At 41.9% G+C, this 16,442-nt stretch overlaps 1 protein-coding gene and 1 pseudogene across 4 annotated transcripts in view; both read left to right on the forward strand.

Annotated features, from left to right (window-relative positions):
* WWOX (WW domain containing oxidoreductase) overlaps positions 1-16,442 on the forward strand; it is a 1,120,883-nt gene that overhangs the window by 258,447 nt on the left and 845,994 nt on the right. The window lies entirely within an intron of this gene.
* On the forward strand, positions 2,270-2,619 carry LOC119623260 (U6 snRNA-associated Sm-like protein LSm3 pseudogene; annotated as a pseudogene).

Below are 16,442 nucleotides of genomic sequence, written 5' to 3' on the forward strand. Positions count from 1 at the left end.
GAAAAAGACACAGGTGAGCCTATTAGGATTAAGGGAAAATCAAGTAAATTGAGAGGTAAAGCACTGTCCAGAAATATTGGCCAGAAGCTATGAACAGATGCCACAGCTGGGCTGAAGAGTTATCTGTGAGCCTTCTAGGGGTGCAAGCCAAGAGAAAGACAGTGAGTTCACCAAATGTATTGATTAATAGAAATCATCCAGCAGTAGTGACACTATTCGATGTTCAATATATAGCACCTTTCTGTCCCTCCACCTCTTGCCAACTGGGACAGGATTAGTAAGCCAAAGGCTTTCTGAACTAATCCTTGGCTATTTTCTTGGTATTTACCAAGGAATTTACCAATATGCAAAGACTTGGGGATAATTCCTATTACCTTTGCCATTATCTGCAGTAACATTAAGAAGATTAGAAATGCAACTCTCTGTCCTCAAGAATTGTAGTCTGCGGCTCACCTTGGAGAAGAACTTAAGAGCTTAAGTGAGCAGGCTCACCTGACTTTGCTCAGAGCCACATCACCTGCAGGCAGGATCCGCAAGGTCAGCAGTTAGCATCAAGTTGCACAGCCTGGGTTTGGGTGGCGTTCGCTTTACCCTTGCCCTTGATGAGGTGCCGCGTTGTCAGGATTCTCGTAAAATTCCTGGGTGATGGCTTCTTCTGTTCTCTTTATTTCCTTAAGTGAACATCTGTCTAATTGTTCACCTCCATCGCTTTAGTGCTTTCCTCATGCTTTCTCTCTTTCCAGACAATAAACTTTATTTTCTTCATAAGAATTCAGTCTGCGCAAGGGTATTAGGCAGCTTGTTTGCACCTTTTAATTCCTGGATGTTTTCCAGAAGGGCTCTTTGCAGTAGTTCCAATGGGTTCATCTGTGAATCAGGGAAAACAATGCAGCTTTGTGTTTGGGTTTTTATCCGTTACCTTCTGTTTGTAAACATCTGTTTGGAAATGTTTGCTGGTGCCCATCCCAGTGCCCCCCCACCCCCACCAGAAATAAAGGGATGAAACTCTTTTTGCTTGGCATAGGGAGAAGACAGTGTCTTCTGATGTGCTTAAGTTTTTTTTTTTTTTTTTTCCGTCAGGTGCATAGGTATGTGACTGAAACCCATAGACTTTGTACATATTGTCAAATGACTTCCCAGAGGGACTCAGGCACTTTATTTCATTAATGGCGATGAAGCCCGTTAATCCACTCATTACCGCAGTTTAATTTTGATGCTGGTTTTTGATGATGTATTGAAAAACTGTATAAACTGGCAATTACAACTGGAAAACATTTCTAGTTTAGAAGAGACCCTTATCTTTCATATGCTTAGAAATATCCCGCAAACCACTTTTTTAGGCTTTTTATCACATTTTACTCTTAATCTTTCTGAATTCCTTATTACATTTTTCCTGATAAATACTTGGATTTTGTTTTGTGGTCCAGTGTAAGAATATTTTTAAAATAGGTAAACTATTATGTTTGTCATTATATTCTCTCATTCTGTTAAATTTTGTTTTCTATTTTTCATGTTTATGGGTTTTTCTAGATGGCCTGTCTTAAAAACTTTTTGGTATTTTTGATTAAATTTTCACATATCTTCTAAAAAAGAGATGACAGCCAGGTGCGATAGGGCATGCCTGTAATCCCAGCACTTTCGGAGGCCACGGTGAGGAGATAACCTTAGGTCAGGAGTTCAAGACCAGCATGGGCAACACGGTGAAGCTCCGTCTCTACTAAAAATACAAAAATCAGCCGGGAGTGGTGGTGCATGTCTGTAGTCACAGCTACTTGGAGGCTGAGGCAGGAGAATTGCTTAAACCTGGGAGGTGGAGGTTGCAGTGAGCTGAGATGGAACCACTGCACTTCAGCCTGGGTGACAGACCAAGACTCTGTCTCAAAAGAAAAGAGAAGTAGAGAGGATAGTATAATGAAGCTCCTGTTTGCCAGTCACCCTATAGTAACTAATAGGAAACTGCTTTTCTCTCTTGAGTAATTGCTCCTGTGTGTGTGTGTCTGTATATACAAAAATATGTATGTATACATATATGTATGTGTATAGATAAAAATGTATATATGGGGCCGGGCGCAGTGGCTCAAGCCTGTAATCCCAGCACTTTGGGAGGCCGAGACGGGCGGATCACGAGGTCAGGAGATTGAGACCATCCTGGCTAACACGGTGAAACCCCGCCTCTACTAAGAATACAAAAAATTAGCCGGGCGTGGTGGCGGGTGCCTGTAGTCCCAGCTACTCAGGAGACTGAGGCAGAAGAATCGCTTGCGGAGACATGGCGGACGACGTAGACCAGCAGCAAACTATCAACACTGTAGAGGAGCCCCTGGATCTTATCAGGCTCAGCCTAGACGAGTGAATTGATGTGAAAATGAGAAATGGCCGAGAGCTTTGAGGCAGATGACATGCTTATGATCAACATTTACATAGGACCTTGGGAGATGTGGAAGAAACTGTGACTACTGTACAAATTAATGAAGAAACATAAGAAGAGATATATAAATCCACAAAACAGAATATTCCAATGCTCTTTGACAGGAGAGATGGCGTTGTCCTCGTTGTCCCTCCACTGAGAGTTGACTGAAACAAAGAATTTGTCCTGTATGGAAAACAGGAGACTTTGTACAGTGGCTTCTCTAAATGTACAAGACGTTCAAAAGAAACACCCGTACACGTTTGGATATGAAGAAATAATTCCGGGGATTATTCCACTCCTGAAATGACTTGATTTGCAGATAACTCACAACTTCTTAAGCTAAACAGTATTTTCATTTTTCTCAAGCTCTTCCAATAAATATGACCACCAAGATGCAGAAATTTAAAAAAAAAAAAAAAAAAAAGAATCGCTTGAACCGGGGAGGTGGAGGTTGCAGTGAGCCGAGATCACGCCGCTGCACTCCAGCTTGGGCAACAGAGCCGAGACTCTGTCTCAAAAATAATAATAATACTAATAATGAAATAAATAAAAGTGCATATATGTATATTTGTGTGAATCATATACACATATATAAAATATATGTAACATATACATATATAACACATTTCTTTTTGTAGTGTATGTGTACCTTGATTTGTTTCACATATTCAAAATACTCAACTTGTTTAAAATAAGAGCACAACCCGTTGAAGTAGTAGAGATTCAAAGTGCTTAATTTTCCTGTGTATTTGTGGACCCGTGAGAAAATCTAAGTCCCTAGGCAGGAAGGAAGGAGATAATGACACATCTCTAGTCTGTTGTAAGTCACCTACCCTAGACCTCCTATCCAGTGCTCTGAATGTGGCAGAGGTAGGTGCGGGGCAGTGGGTCAGAGAGGTGCGCTTTGAAAGGCTATCACATGGAAACAAAAGTTCTGGCTGGGCATGGTGGCTCACGCCCGCAATCCCAGCACTTTGGGGAGGCCAAGGCGAGTGGATCACTAGGTCAGCAGTTGAAGACCAGCCTGGCCAGCATGGTGAAACCCCGTCTCCACTAAAAAGAGAACAAATTAGCCAGGCTTAGTGGCATGAGCCTGTAATCCCAGCGACTCTGGAGGCTGAGGCAGGAGAATTGCTTGAATGTGGGAGGTGGAGGTTGCAGTAAGCCAAGATTGCACCATTGCACTCCAGCCTGGGTGACAGAGCAAGAATCCCATCTTAAAAAAAAAAAAAAAATACCTGAAACAGAAGTTCCAATGCATGATACGTTATAAATGGCTGTTCCTAAATGTCACCTACCTTTTTATGGCCGTGTATAACTTTGCCTCAATACTACCTGCATTTGCTGAAATCCATTTATCAAGTTACAGGGATGGATTTTTAGAAGGCCCAGGCAGGGGTGCTGGCCAGGATACACCAGGCATAGATTCTCCTTTCTCAGAGCCTTCACGGCCCCTAGTTTGAATCTTTGAGTCACTGCAGTAAAGTTCCTGATGTTTGACAGGACTTCTTATGAAGGGGGTCATGTGAGTTGCTAGCTGGGTTCTCTAGATGGTAGTATCATGCCAGCATGGGAGCCACTAGCAGAGAGAACATGCTAGGTTCCATTGAGACCTGACTTTGAGAATAGCACGGGTACTTACCTTTCTCAGTACCACACAAACACACTCCAGAATGCAAAGGAACCTGCACTTCGCCATCTTGCTCCTCCCTGTATTGCCGCTTCTCTTTCCAGTAGTGTTTGTATTTTGGTTCATTCAATCAATGTGATTAGGAGGCTGGCTTGGTCCCTTCAATCTGTAACCTTCCTGCAGCACTATCTTTGTGACGTTATAACCTTGATTTCGAAGGATAGAATTGTTCATAGAGAAAATGTGGTCTGGGGCACATCTGTGAACTGTTTATTCTGTGCTAAACATTTTTGTATCATTAATGTTCAACACAGCTTTGTGAGGTTGGAGATAGGATTATCATTGTTAAGATTGTTATTATCAATACTAGCTTTGATTATTGATCACTTCCACATGCCAGGCACAGTGCTGGGTGCTGTATATTTATTATCTAATTTATTGCTTGCTGCACTCTTGTTGGGTATCTGTAATTACTCCCATTTCACCGGATCTCTGGGCGTTTGGTAAATTAATCACCCAGCATCCAAAGAGCTAACCAGTAGCACTGCTGGGATACAAACTCAGTTAGGCTGACTTCTCTACCGTTTTCTTGGCTAAGCGGTGGACACATTGAGTAGGAGAAGGCCAGTTACTCCTCTTTGTCAACGATACACCTGGGGACCTGTTCCTGGAGAAGTGGAGTTGTGCATTAGGCCTGGGTAGAACACACATACGTGCACCATATGCATGAGAAGTTTCTCATCTTGCTGCGTACACTTAGAACTAGTTCTTTATTTTTATTTTTTAAAAAAAATCCTGCACCGGATAAAATTTTGAATAATACAGAGAAATCTAATTGTCAAGTATCTTCTAAACACACATTAATCAACAATTCTCCTACCGAAAGATAACCTCTTGTATTTACCAAAAAAAAGAAAAAAAAATGCTGTCACCAGCAGTAAATTCATTCATTTCATTCATGTATGTTTTACACTCACTCACATACAAAATATCTATTTGATTAAATTTAAACTCTGCTAATGCTTTTCTTGGTTGCACAATAATATAGTCACTTTTGTAAATATAAGAATTATAGCCAGGTGCGGTGGCTCACACCTGTCATCCCAGCACTTTGGGAGGCTGAGGTGGGCAGATCACTTGAGGTCAGGAGTTCGAGACCAGCTTGGCCAACATGGTGAGACCCTATCTCTTCTAAAAATACAAAAATTGGCTGGGTGTGGTGTCACATGCCTGTAATCCCAGCTACTCAGGAGGCTGAGGCCGGAGGTGGAGGTTGCATTGAGCCAAATAGTGCCACTGTACTCCAGCCTGAGCAACAGAGCAAGACTCCGTGTCAAAAAACAAATTTATATATATATATCTATATATATGTGTGTGTGTCTGTGTGTGTGTATATATATATATGAATTATAGTTGGAGATACACAAATGAGGGAAAAATAGTTCCATATGTCAGGAACAATCACTGAATTTTGTGTAGTTCTTCCTGACTTTTAAAAATTCTAATATATTTATATTTCATAAAGTTGAAGTTACATTGTAGTCTGATTTTTTTTTTTTTTTTTTGCCTGGCATATTGTGGCCATGTTTGTATATCAATACATACTCTTTGGCAGTGCGATTGTACTGATTTTACATTATAGCTTCATAACTTACTAAATTAATCCCGTATTGCTGGGCACAGATTCTGTTTTCCATTTTTTCCGTCATGAGCAACGTTACTGGTTTACTTGGGCTAAATAAGAAGTTTAAACGCAAATAGATAATTCTTCTTGAGAAAGCTTATTCCCATATGTACTGTTTCTCCAGCAGTGTCTGAGTGTCTGTACCTTCCTATACCTTCACCATATCATGTATTTATCATTTTATAGTGACTTCTATTACTTGCTAGGTGAGCTTGTATCTCAATTTCATTGATAAAAGAAGTCCTGGGTTTGCTTGGCAATTTGTTCCAATATTCTTTGCAGTTTTAAAGAAGATCTGAACAAAAAGTTTTAGCATTTTACATAAAAACCTTTAAAGCTCTTGGGCTAATTAGTAGTGTAGCATCTGCAAATTAATTTTTTTTTCTGCTGTGCTTAATTCTTATTAAAACACTAATCACTGGGGCACCCAAATTGCTATAAGGAGAACATTTAGAAAACATACAAAGGATCGGTAGTTGGTACTTAGGAAATCGATGAAACACCTTTTCTTTTTTAATCTATCTCGAAGCTGAAAGATAAAAAGACTTAAAATGAGTTAGAATATGAGTTTTTCAGCATCTTATAGCTTATGTGTTAAAGCAAGATGGAAAAAACATAATTAACATACTAAATTTTTCAAAAGCTACAGAGATACCAGTAACATTTAAAAAAATAACTTAAATTTTCATTGCGGAAATCAACAGCAACAAAAACACAACCTTTTACGAGACAACGAGAGATGTGTGTGAGAGGCCCTGATTTTGAGAAGCTCATAATTCGATGTGAGAAACAGATAAGGCATGGTGCCGTGCTGATCCTGGGACGAATAGGGAAGACTTCCTGGGAGAGGTGACTATGGACTTCATTTTGCTTTGACACAGCAACAACATGAGGAATGAGTTTTGTGATTGGAAGATTGTTAGTTTTCTGTGGAGGGAACAGCACTCATGTTGCAAATTTGCCTTCACTGTTCAATCATGAGAAAAGAATTTTAAATGAGCTTAGTAGTTCTCAGAATTTTGAATTTCAGGAAACAATAAACTTTCTAAAAAGAAAACAAAAATGAGGATACCAGTTTACGCTTACCAAAAAGATTTTCCCCCAGAAGAAAAACACATTAAAAACAACAAAAATCAACAAAAGCTAACACTACGCCCCCATCAACAATCAACATTACTTTCTAAAAGTAAGGTCATTTTGACACCAGACATTGTGAGGACATTCACCTACTCTAAGGGACAGCCACTTCACTGGTGTTTTGTTAATTTTTATTTTAAACTAATTTTAGACTCATATAGAAGGTGGAGAAATAGACTGGGCACAGGGGCTCACGCCTGTAATTGCAGCACTTTGGGAGGCCAAGGCAGGTCGATCCCTTGAGGCCAGGAGTTCAAGACCAACCTGGTCAGATGGTGAAACCCTGTCTCTACTAAAAATATAAAAATTAGCCTGGCATGGTGGCACACACCTGTAATCCCAGATACTTGGGAGGCTGAGACATGAGAATCACTTGAACCTGGGAGGTGGAGGCTGCAGTGAACCAAGACATTGCCACTGCACTCCAGCCTGGGTGACAGAGTGAGACTCTGTCTGGGGAAAAAAAAAAAAAAAAAGTTGCAGAAGTATCTATAGTTCACAGTACCTTTCCTGTCTTCTAATTTTGGCAGTTTACCTACTCATGCTGTAATAACCAAAACTAGAAAATAGACATTGGTACTAAATATTAACTATACTGTGTTACTCAAATTTCACCACTAACGCAGGGTCATCTTTTTATTCCAGGGTCTAGTCCAGGATGCCACGTTATATTTAATCGTTACATCTCCTTGGTGCCTTTAATCTTTTTTTTTTTTTTTTTTTTTTTTTTAAAAGACAGGTCTCACTCTGTCACCCAGGCTGGAGCATAGTGGTATGATCATGGCTCACTGCAGCCTCCACCTCCTAGGCTCAAGCAGTACTCCCACCTCAGCCTCCTGAGTAGCTGGGACTACAGGCATGTACCACCATGCCTGACTAATTTTTGTATCTGTTTTGATCAAGACGGAGTTTCTGCATGTTGCACAGGCTGGTCTTGAACTGCTGGGCTCGAGAAATCCATCTGCCTCAGCTTCCCAAAGTGCTGGGATTACAGGCCTGAGCCACTGCACCTGGCTTGGAACCTTCAATCTTTGATAGTTGCTCACTTATTTCCTTTTTTTTCCTGATCTTGAGGCTTTGATTTGTCCGATATTTTCTCATCATTGCGCTGAGTGTAAGCATTTTTTGGCAAGAACATTATAAAAATGATGCAGTGTCTTTCTTAGTGTATTACCTCTGGTGGAACATAATGTTGATCTGTCTTATCCCTGGTAATGTTAACGTTGATCGCTTGGTTAAGGTGATGTCTGCTGAGTTTTTCCATTGTAATGTTATTCATTTTTCCTTTGAAATTCATTATTATTTGAAGGGAGATGTTTTGAGATTATGCTTAGCAGCCCGGTTTTCCTTAAACTTTCACCTGCTGGCTTTCCATTGTTGAATCTCGCCTGCAGCAGTGTTTGCCATGGTGCTTGGCTAGTGATAACTATGTATTTCTCTTACTCTTTTTACACTCACTAATTGGAAGTCTTTTGAAGAAAGAGCTATCCCTTCTCCCCCATTTCTTTCTTTTCTTTTTGTTGAGACAAAGTTTCTTGTCACCCAGGCTGGAGTGCAATGGTGTGATCTTGGCTCCCTGCAACCTCTGTCTCCCGTGTTCAATTGATTCTCCTGTCTCAGCCTCCAGAGTAGCTGAGATATACAGGTCTACGTCTCCATGCCCAGCTAATTTTTGCATTTTTAGGAGAGATGGGGTTTCACCATGTTGACCAGGCAGGTCTCAAACTCCTCATCTCAGGTGATCCTGTCACCTTGGGCTCCCAAAGTGTTGGGATTAGAGGCGTGAGCCCCAGCACCGGCCCCTACTTCGTTGATTTCTGATTCAGTTATTTTATATGAGCATAGATTCACAGATGTTTCTCTTATGTTTTTGATTCATTAATACCTCCATTTGTTCTGTTGCTGAAACCATTCCAGCTTTGTCTGGTTGGCTTCTAGGAAGGATGCCTTTTAATGGAGTGATTTTTTTCTTCTCACTGCATCCTTCCTCACTCCCCACTTTTTGTGTCCTGTTGCCACAGGCTGCTGAGAACTTGGTTTTGAACAGTTGAAGGTCTGCTGTTAGCCTAGGGAATGGTACTGAACTCAAGGGAGCATGTTAGTGTCAGATGTGTGCCTCGTCCCTCTTGCCTGTAGAAAGAACAAGAGAGGAGACACAGCAAGGTAGTGATGTGACGTAGGGTATGTGAAGTAGGATAAAGAAAAAAACGGTCCAGGCATGGTAGCTCAAGCCTGTAATCCCAGCACTTTGGCAGGCCAATGCGGGTGGATCACCTGATGTCAGGAGTTCAACACCAGTCTCACCAACGTGGTGAAACCCCATCTCCATTAAAAATACAAAAAATTAACCAGGCATGGTGGCGGGCATCTGTAGTCCCAGGTATTCAGGAGGCTGAGGCAGCAGAACTGCCTGAACCTCGGGAGGTAGAGGTTGCAGTGAGCCGAGATGGCACCACTGTGTTCCAGCCTGGGCGATGGAGCAAGCCTCTATCCACACCCCACCCCGCAAAAAAGAAAAGAAAAAATCTTGGTTCTTGTAGAAGAGGCATTTATTTCTTTTAGTATTGGATGTTGCTTGGAGGGTTTCCAGGAAACAGCCTCAACCTAAAAAGAATAGACACAGTTCATGAAGAACTTACTGTGTGTCCAGTAGATAAATATATCACCAGCATTATCTTCTGTAATCATCTCACAATCTTACGAAGGAGATACTAATATTTTGGTTGCAAAGATGAGGGAAGTGAGGTTCTGAAGTTCCTAAATGCATAAAGGAGGTGGTAGTGTCAGAATGGCATCCTGCTCAGATGGTTGGCTAAGACTGTGCCCAGAAGAAGGCCTCTGGTTCCTTCCCCCACGTTAGTCAATATCCAAGTCTTCAGTTCCGTGGGTAGGGGAGAAGGCTTTTCTATCTACCCACACCCATATTCCAACACAAAATCTTTTTTATCTAGTATTAGGGAAAAAATACCTTTCCATCCAGTGGTCACTGTGTGTGTGTGTGCGTGTGTGTGCGTGTGTGTGTTCACCATGCTATGTGAATTGTGGCTTTAAATGTATTCCTGTCAATTCCATATATTTTAAAAATGTTGCTTTTAGAGTGTGTACAAGTTTGGGGAGTTTTTGAGGGCTTTGTTTTTTTTTGTTTTTGTTTTTGTTTTTGTTTGTTTTTGTTTTTTTAATACAGGGTCTTAATCTGTCACCCAGGGTGGAGTGCAGTGGCGTGATAATGGTTTACTCCAGCCCCAAACTCCCAAGCTCAAGTGATCCTCCCACCTCAACCCCCCAGGTAGCTGGGACCACAGGTGCACACCACTGCTTCCAGCTAATTAAAAAAAAATTGTAGTGAGGGTCTCACTGTTTCCCAGGCTGTTCTTCAACTCCTGTGCTCAGGTGATCTTCCCACCTTGGCCTCCCAAAGTGCTGGGAATACAGGTGTGAGCCACTGTTCCAGGCCAGGGGAGTTTTAACTTGCCATGATTTCATAAGAAATCGGTATCTGAGAGTCCCAGAAGGTAATATACTCCCTTTTCTTCTTAACCTACTTGACTACCACCATTCATGTTCTTCTATTAACCCTCCTATACTTGCCAACCCTCAACCCGTTGGAAAGAAGAAATGGGACTCCGGAGTACATCTTAGCAATACTATGAGATCTAACCCCAGCAGCTTATAGCTGAGGCCGTGAGGTCCTCTGGGAGGACGTTGGGGAGCAGGAACTTGCCCAAGGTCACGTGCAGAGTTGGAGGCGGGGCCTGGATGGGAAGCCCAGCATGAAGACCCCAGGCCATTGCTCTGCCATCTTCTTGTGATGCTTCTGGAAGAATGCCTGTCACTCCTGCTGACATCTGGCTGACCAAGTGGGCAAGAGGAATTCTTCGAAACAGTTTAATAATAAATGGTTGCATTTTCTCTTGACCCCAGGCCACAACCCCCCTTCTCAGTCTTGTTTTCAAGGTCGAAGGTTCCTTTAGAGCTAGTGACCTTGCCCTTCGTGGCCTGTGGATGTCGCTCTCCATCCGTAAGCCTCCTTTCCAGCGACCCTGTTTGCAGCAAAGACTATCATTTTATTTTGGGTTTGGATATACTGATTACATTTTAGCTTCTGGTATATTTTCTTACCTGTCACAGCCATTAAATTTATTTTAATAGTTACTCCACTCTCCTGATAGCCACTAAAGGGGGAATTGGATATTGTCTATCAATTGGTTAGTCTGTGAACTAAGGCTGTATCTAATTACAAGGCATTGTATTGGTTCTGATTTATTAACCATTTACTGGGCTTTGGAGAAGGCAGCATTTTTAGTAGCACTGTTGAGCCTGCATGTAGCTTTTCCAGGAGGGCAGGGTGCCCGGAATATCTGATCTTACTGTTATTACTTTGTGTCATATATAATCTTGTTTTTTCCCTGCAACAAATAAATCTTTGGGACTCCTGAAGAAAAAAAAAAAAATGGGAAAGAAGAAAAAAACAACATTTGTGGTTACAGTATAATAAAAATAAACTGTTTGTCGTGACTGCAGCTGACATTTATCAGCCTGTTTGTGGGTGCTCTTTCTCTCTATATATAATACAGAACATAATTTGTCACTTTGTAAATACATTCCAGTCTAAATTCCTGCCAGCATCTGTTAGTGTTTGAAGGATTAATGTGCTACCCTGTGTATGTCTGCACTTCCAGGGAACAGTGTAGCATATGATTACGGATCTCCGGAGAGCAAGAGGGAACAAGGAGTTTTCTATGCTTTTCCCTACATGCAGTCGTTTTGGCCTTTTTCTGATTTTTCGTGTCTTCATCCCATTCTGTCTAGGTAGGTACCTGGAATTTCATCCTTTGCAAGGATGTTCCTAGTCCCCTGCCTTTCTTCTGTCTGTGATAGTCACAGCTGAAGTCATAGTATTTTATGTGTACTATGGGTTGAGCTGTGGATCATTCTTTGGGGCCAGTTAGACTTGGGTTCAAATTCTTTCTCCATCTGGTTTATGAGTTTAAGTTATGTCATTTCCATATGTTCACTTGCAAAATGGAGATGCTAATACCTACTTCTTGAAGGTGCTGAGGATGAAGGAGGAAATCAATGTTAGTGCAAAGTGCCCAGTTTAGCGCCTGCCAAGAGCAACTGGTGGCTCTGTGTCACCTGACATCATCAGTGTGATTGTCTTCAGCGCATCCGTGGAACTGAAAGCGTTGGAGGAACCTAATGCCATGAGCCAGCTGGTGGTTATGTTTTTGTTTGGTTTTTCTTTTTTTACTGCTGGATAGTAGGTTCTGTTTATTGAGAAATATTTACTTCCCTCTAAATCAGGTGCTTGCTAGGGTTCTTGGCACACAGAGCATTCTGCCAATAAACTGTGGTTCCCAACAGGGCTTGCAGCTGAATCTGGGCAACATTGAACATGACTTCAATAGCGACAAAAAATTTCAGATTCCTCCTGGAAGGTCCATACATGCTGTCCCCAGTAGGATCCTGGAATTCCCTGTATGATAGTGTTGCTTGTAATTCTTTTCACATGATGAAATGACTTTAAAAGGTCTCTAAAAACTCTAAAAGGGAGTCTGTATCTACTGCTATCATTTAGGAAAAGATTACCACGTATGGGGGAAATAGCCTCATTAGTAACTTTTCTGTAAACAATCTCCTTATTTCTTTTTTTTTTTTTTTTTTTTTTTTTTGAGACAGAGTCTCGCTGTGTCACCCAGGCTGGAGTGCAGTGGCGCGATCTCGGCTCACTGCAAGCTCCGCCTCCCGGGTTTTACGCCATTCTCCTGCCTCAGCCTCCGAGTAGCTGGGACTACAGGCGCCCGCCACCACGCCCGGCTAGTTTTTTGTATTTTTAGTAGAGACGGGGTTTCACGGTGTTAGCCAGGATGGTCTCGATCTCCTTGTTTTCGTTCTTTTTTTGGTGTGTGTGTGCTTCTGCATGCCCTTCGATGGCTTCCCCCACCAAATTTCTGTGTCTTCATTTGCAACTTTCACTTCTCCAGTAAAGAGGAAAGTGTACAGCTCTCCTTTCATTAGAGAAACATTGTTTTGTTGTTTTGGTTCGGGTTTCTGAAGTATGAATGTGTATGAACTGGACAGAAATACTATGCCCCTGTGCCAGGTGGTCAAGATGGAGCTTGTGATTTGAAGCTTCTTTTCCTAGATTCAGGAAAGTATCACCAGTTGATCAGGGAATACATCTTTGGACCCACTGGAAAATGTATTTTCTTAGCACCCTAAATGCCCAGGTATTGGCATACTTGGGAAATGTCTAGAAACCCCTATTTCAATTTGCTGACCATTTTTGGTAAATTCCTAGAGATGCCAAAATGCATTTCAAAAAAGGTTTCATGTTCAAGAGGACATGTGGAATGATAGAAAACATTTAATGCTGTTACGTATGAAGTGTAACACTGTTAAACTTTTCGATTATTTAATAGAACACACATTTTCCAGGGCAAAGTATTTACAGATGCTCCCTCCTATGCCCATCCACACATCCTTAACTCTTCACGTTGTTTGAGAGTGTTAGGCTGTTTTTTATTGTGTACTTTATCAAATAGTGGGTGAGAAACAACAGACACTCTAAGGAATGGCATGATGTTCTCCTTTTTTTCTCATGCATTAATTGGAACCTGAACGTAGTATTAATTATAAGACTGTTAGACTTCAGGGGACCACACTCTTATTCTAAAATAGTCGTCAACTAACTGTGCCCTTCAGGGCAGAATTCCTGCCCAGTGCCCGGCTTTGTAAATAAAGTTTTACTGGAAAGAACACAGGAACGCCAATTTATTTCTCTATCGTCTATGGTCACTTTTGCTTTCATGCTATGAAAGCTGAGTATTTGGGAGATACTTGAAAAATCTAAAATGCTTACTATCTGATCCTTTAGAGAGAAGGTTTGCCAGTCCCTGTTCTAGAGGACTCCTGGTCATTTGGAAAGAAAAGTATGTCAAGTCAAAATGAGCAGGTGGTTGGGTTAGTATTTTCTTTCTACACATATAGAAACACTTCCTATCGTACCTGACTCAGTTGTCAAACTTGTTTAATCCAAAGCCTGGGGGATGGATGTGGGAGAGAAGCTGAAATCAGCTGGGGGTTTTTTTTTTTCTATCACAAAAGTTACAATTTTTTTTTTTTTTGAAACAAAGTGTCGCTTTATCGCCCAGGCTGGAGTACAGTGGTGCAATCTCGGCTCACTGCAAGTTCTGCCTCCGAGGTTCACGCCGTTCTCCTGCCTCAGCCTCCCAAGTAGCTGGGACTCTAGGTGCCTGCCCCCACGTCCGGCTAATTTTGTATATTTTTAAGTAGATATGGGGTTTCACTGTGTTAGCCAGGTTGGTCTCGATCTCCTGACCTCGTGATTTGCCTGCCTCAGCCTCCCAAAGTGCTGGGATTACAGGCATGAGCCACTGTGCCTGGCCGAAAAGTTACAGTTTTAATGGTCTAAATCAAACTTGTTCCACCTGCAGCCTGTGGGCACATGTCACCCAGGACAACTTTGTGACCCAACACAAATGTCTAAACTTGCTTAAAACGTGATGAGATTTTTTTTTGCCATTTTTTTTTCCAGCTCATCAGTTATCATTAGGTTTAGCGTATTAATATTTTATGCGCAGCCCAAAATAATTCTTGTTCCAGTGTCACCCAGGGAAGCCAGAAGATTGGACAGCCCTGGGAATAAAACAGAAAAAAGGTGTAAAAGACTTTAAGTTCATGTACAGAACAACATGTTTTAGGTGAAGTACTTATGGATGTGGCCCCTTCATAATCTCCTGGGCTCAGGGATAATTTCCAGGCTGGGGAGAAGGTAGTGGCAGGGATACAGCAGTACTGTTTTGGAAGGAGGATTGACTTGTCACAACGGAGGGAGGACTACCATCCCAGTTGTGCCAACCTCTTTTTTTTTTTTTTTTTGAGACGGAGTCTCACTCTGTCGCCAGGCTGGAGTACTGTGGTGCAGTCTCAGCTCACTGCAACCTCTGCCTCCTGGGTTCAAGCTATTCTTCTGCCTCAGCCTCCTGAGTAGCTGGGATTACTGGCGTGTGACACCACAGCCTGCTAACTTTTGTATTTTTAGTGGAGATGGAATTTCACCGTGTTGGTGAGGCTGGTCTCAAACTCTTGACCTTGGGTGATCTGCCTACCTTGGCCTCCCAAAGTGCTGAGATTACAGGTGTGAGCCGCTGCGTCTGGCTTCTGCCAGCTTCTAATTATTATTTTTGAGCATGTTTCGCATGCTTTTTCAGTCTTTGTTTTGTTTATAAACTAGAAGTAATTATGTCAACTTTGTAAGGGCTCAGTAGGGTAAAATAAGGCCATGTCTGTAATCTCCCCTTCTGTGAACAGAGGGTACATTCTCAAAAGCCTTCAGTTTACATGAGTGGAATGGATTTTCTAAATTTATACAGAGGACAAGGTTGTAGGTCCTATATGAGTGATGACAGGTGACTCTTAGGTTAACTAGAACATATGGCTTTCAGCCACATTTCCCCCATATCCCCTTCTGGGGGATGCTGGGTAGACCTGATATCCCACAAAGGAGTATGACCTCATAAAGACAGTGCTGTCCTTTGGTTTTCTTGATACACTAAATGTAGCAAGTCCTCTTTTTAATATGGTGAAAGCTCTGGGCCAGCCCATCAGGCTGCAAGCGCTAGAAACTCTTCCCATACAGAACGTCTATATCCTCCAGCCAAGGAGAAAAGGGAAGATGCTCTTTATAAATATTGAAGAGGCAGGGAGAGCTTGCACTGAGGCCAGGCTGCATTAACATGCATGCCATCGTGAAGTGGCTTCTAATGGACATTTGTAAGGTGGGGTCCTCTCCCTTCCCCTCCCCACTCTAATGCTGCCTGGGATGCTCTTTGCAACACATGCAGTCTGTAAGTTAGCTGGGTTTTAGCAAAATTACCTATCACGATTCATTTGTCCCATTGGGCCATGGGAGAGGTGACTACAGAGCCAGATTCGAATGTGGCCCTGTGCCGATGCCCAAACCAGCAGGCTGCACATGTGCACTGACAAGATGGGACATCCCACCACTGCTCTGTGTCTGCGTGTGACTGTCAGCTGCTATCTACTGCTCCTTATAGACTTCCTGTCTGCCTTTCCCTGCATTTCTCAGTCTCCTGCTCTCCCCTTGTTCTCGTCTCATCCCCTCCTTCCTCTCTCAGCTCTTTCTTTCTCGATCCTTTTTCTTTTCCTTTTTTTCCTATTCTTTTTCTTTAGAGTTTGTTTTCTCATTGAACTTGGGAAGTAGGTACATTAAAGGAAAACCCATTAATGTGGAAAATTAGGAACATCATAACTAGTGTATGCTCAGGGCTTACTGTGTGCTAGATATTATTCTGAGTTTACACAGTGATGTCAGATTTCTCCTCTTTCACAGTAAGTTCCAAAAGATAGTGAAGAATATTGCAGTGAAAACAGTGGAACTTACATATTTCATACTCAGGGATATCTTTTAAGTGTCAAGCAAGAGGAAAAAACGTAGAAAAAGAAAAGACTCAGGAAATGCTTTCCATTTAGCTTTCTTGAGTAAGTTACTGGAAGACTTACTCCAGATTATAAAGAGAAGAACTAAAATAAAGACT

The sequence above is a fragment of the Chlorocebus sabaeus genome, chromosome 5 (genome assembly GCF_047675955.1).
Source record: "Chlorocebus sabaeus isolate Y175 chromosome 5, mChlSab1.0.hap1, whole genome shotgun sequence".
Lineage (NCBI taxonomy): Eukaryota > Metazoa > Chordata > Mammalia > Primates > Cercopithecidae > Chlorocebus > Chlorocebus sabaeus.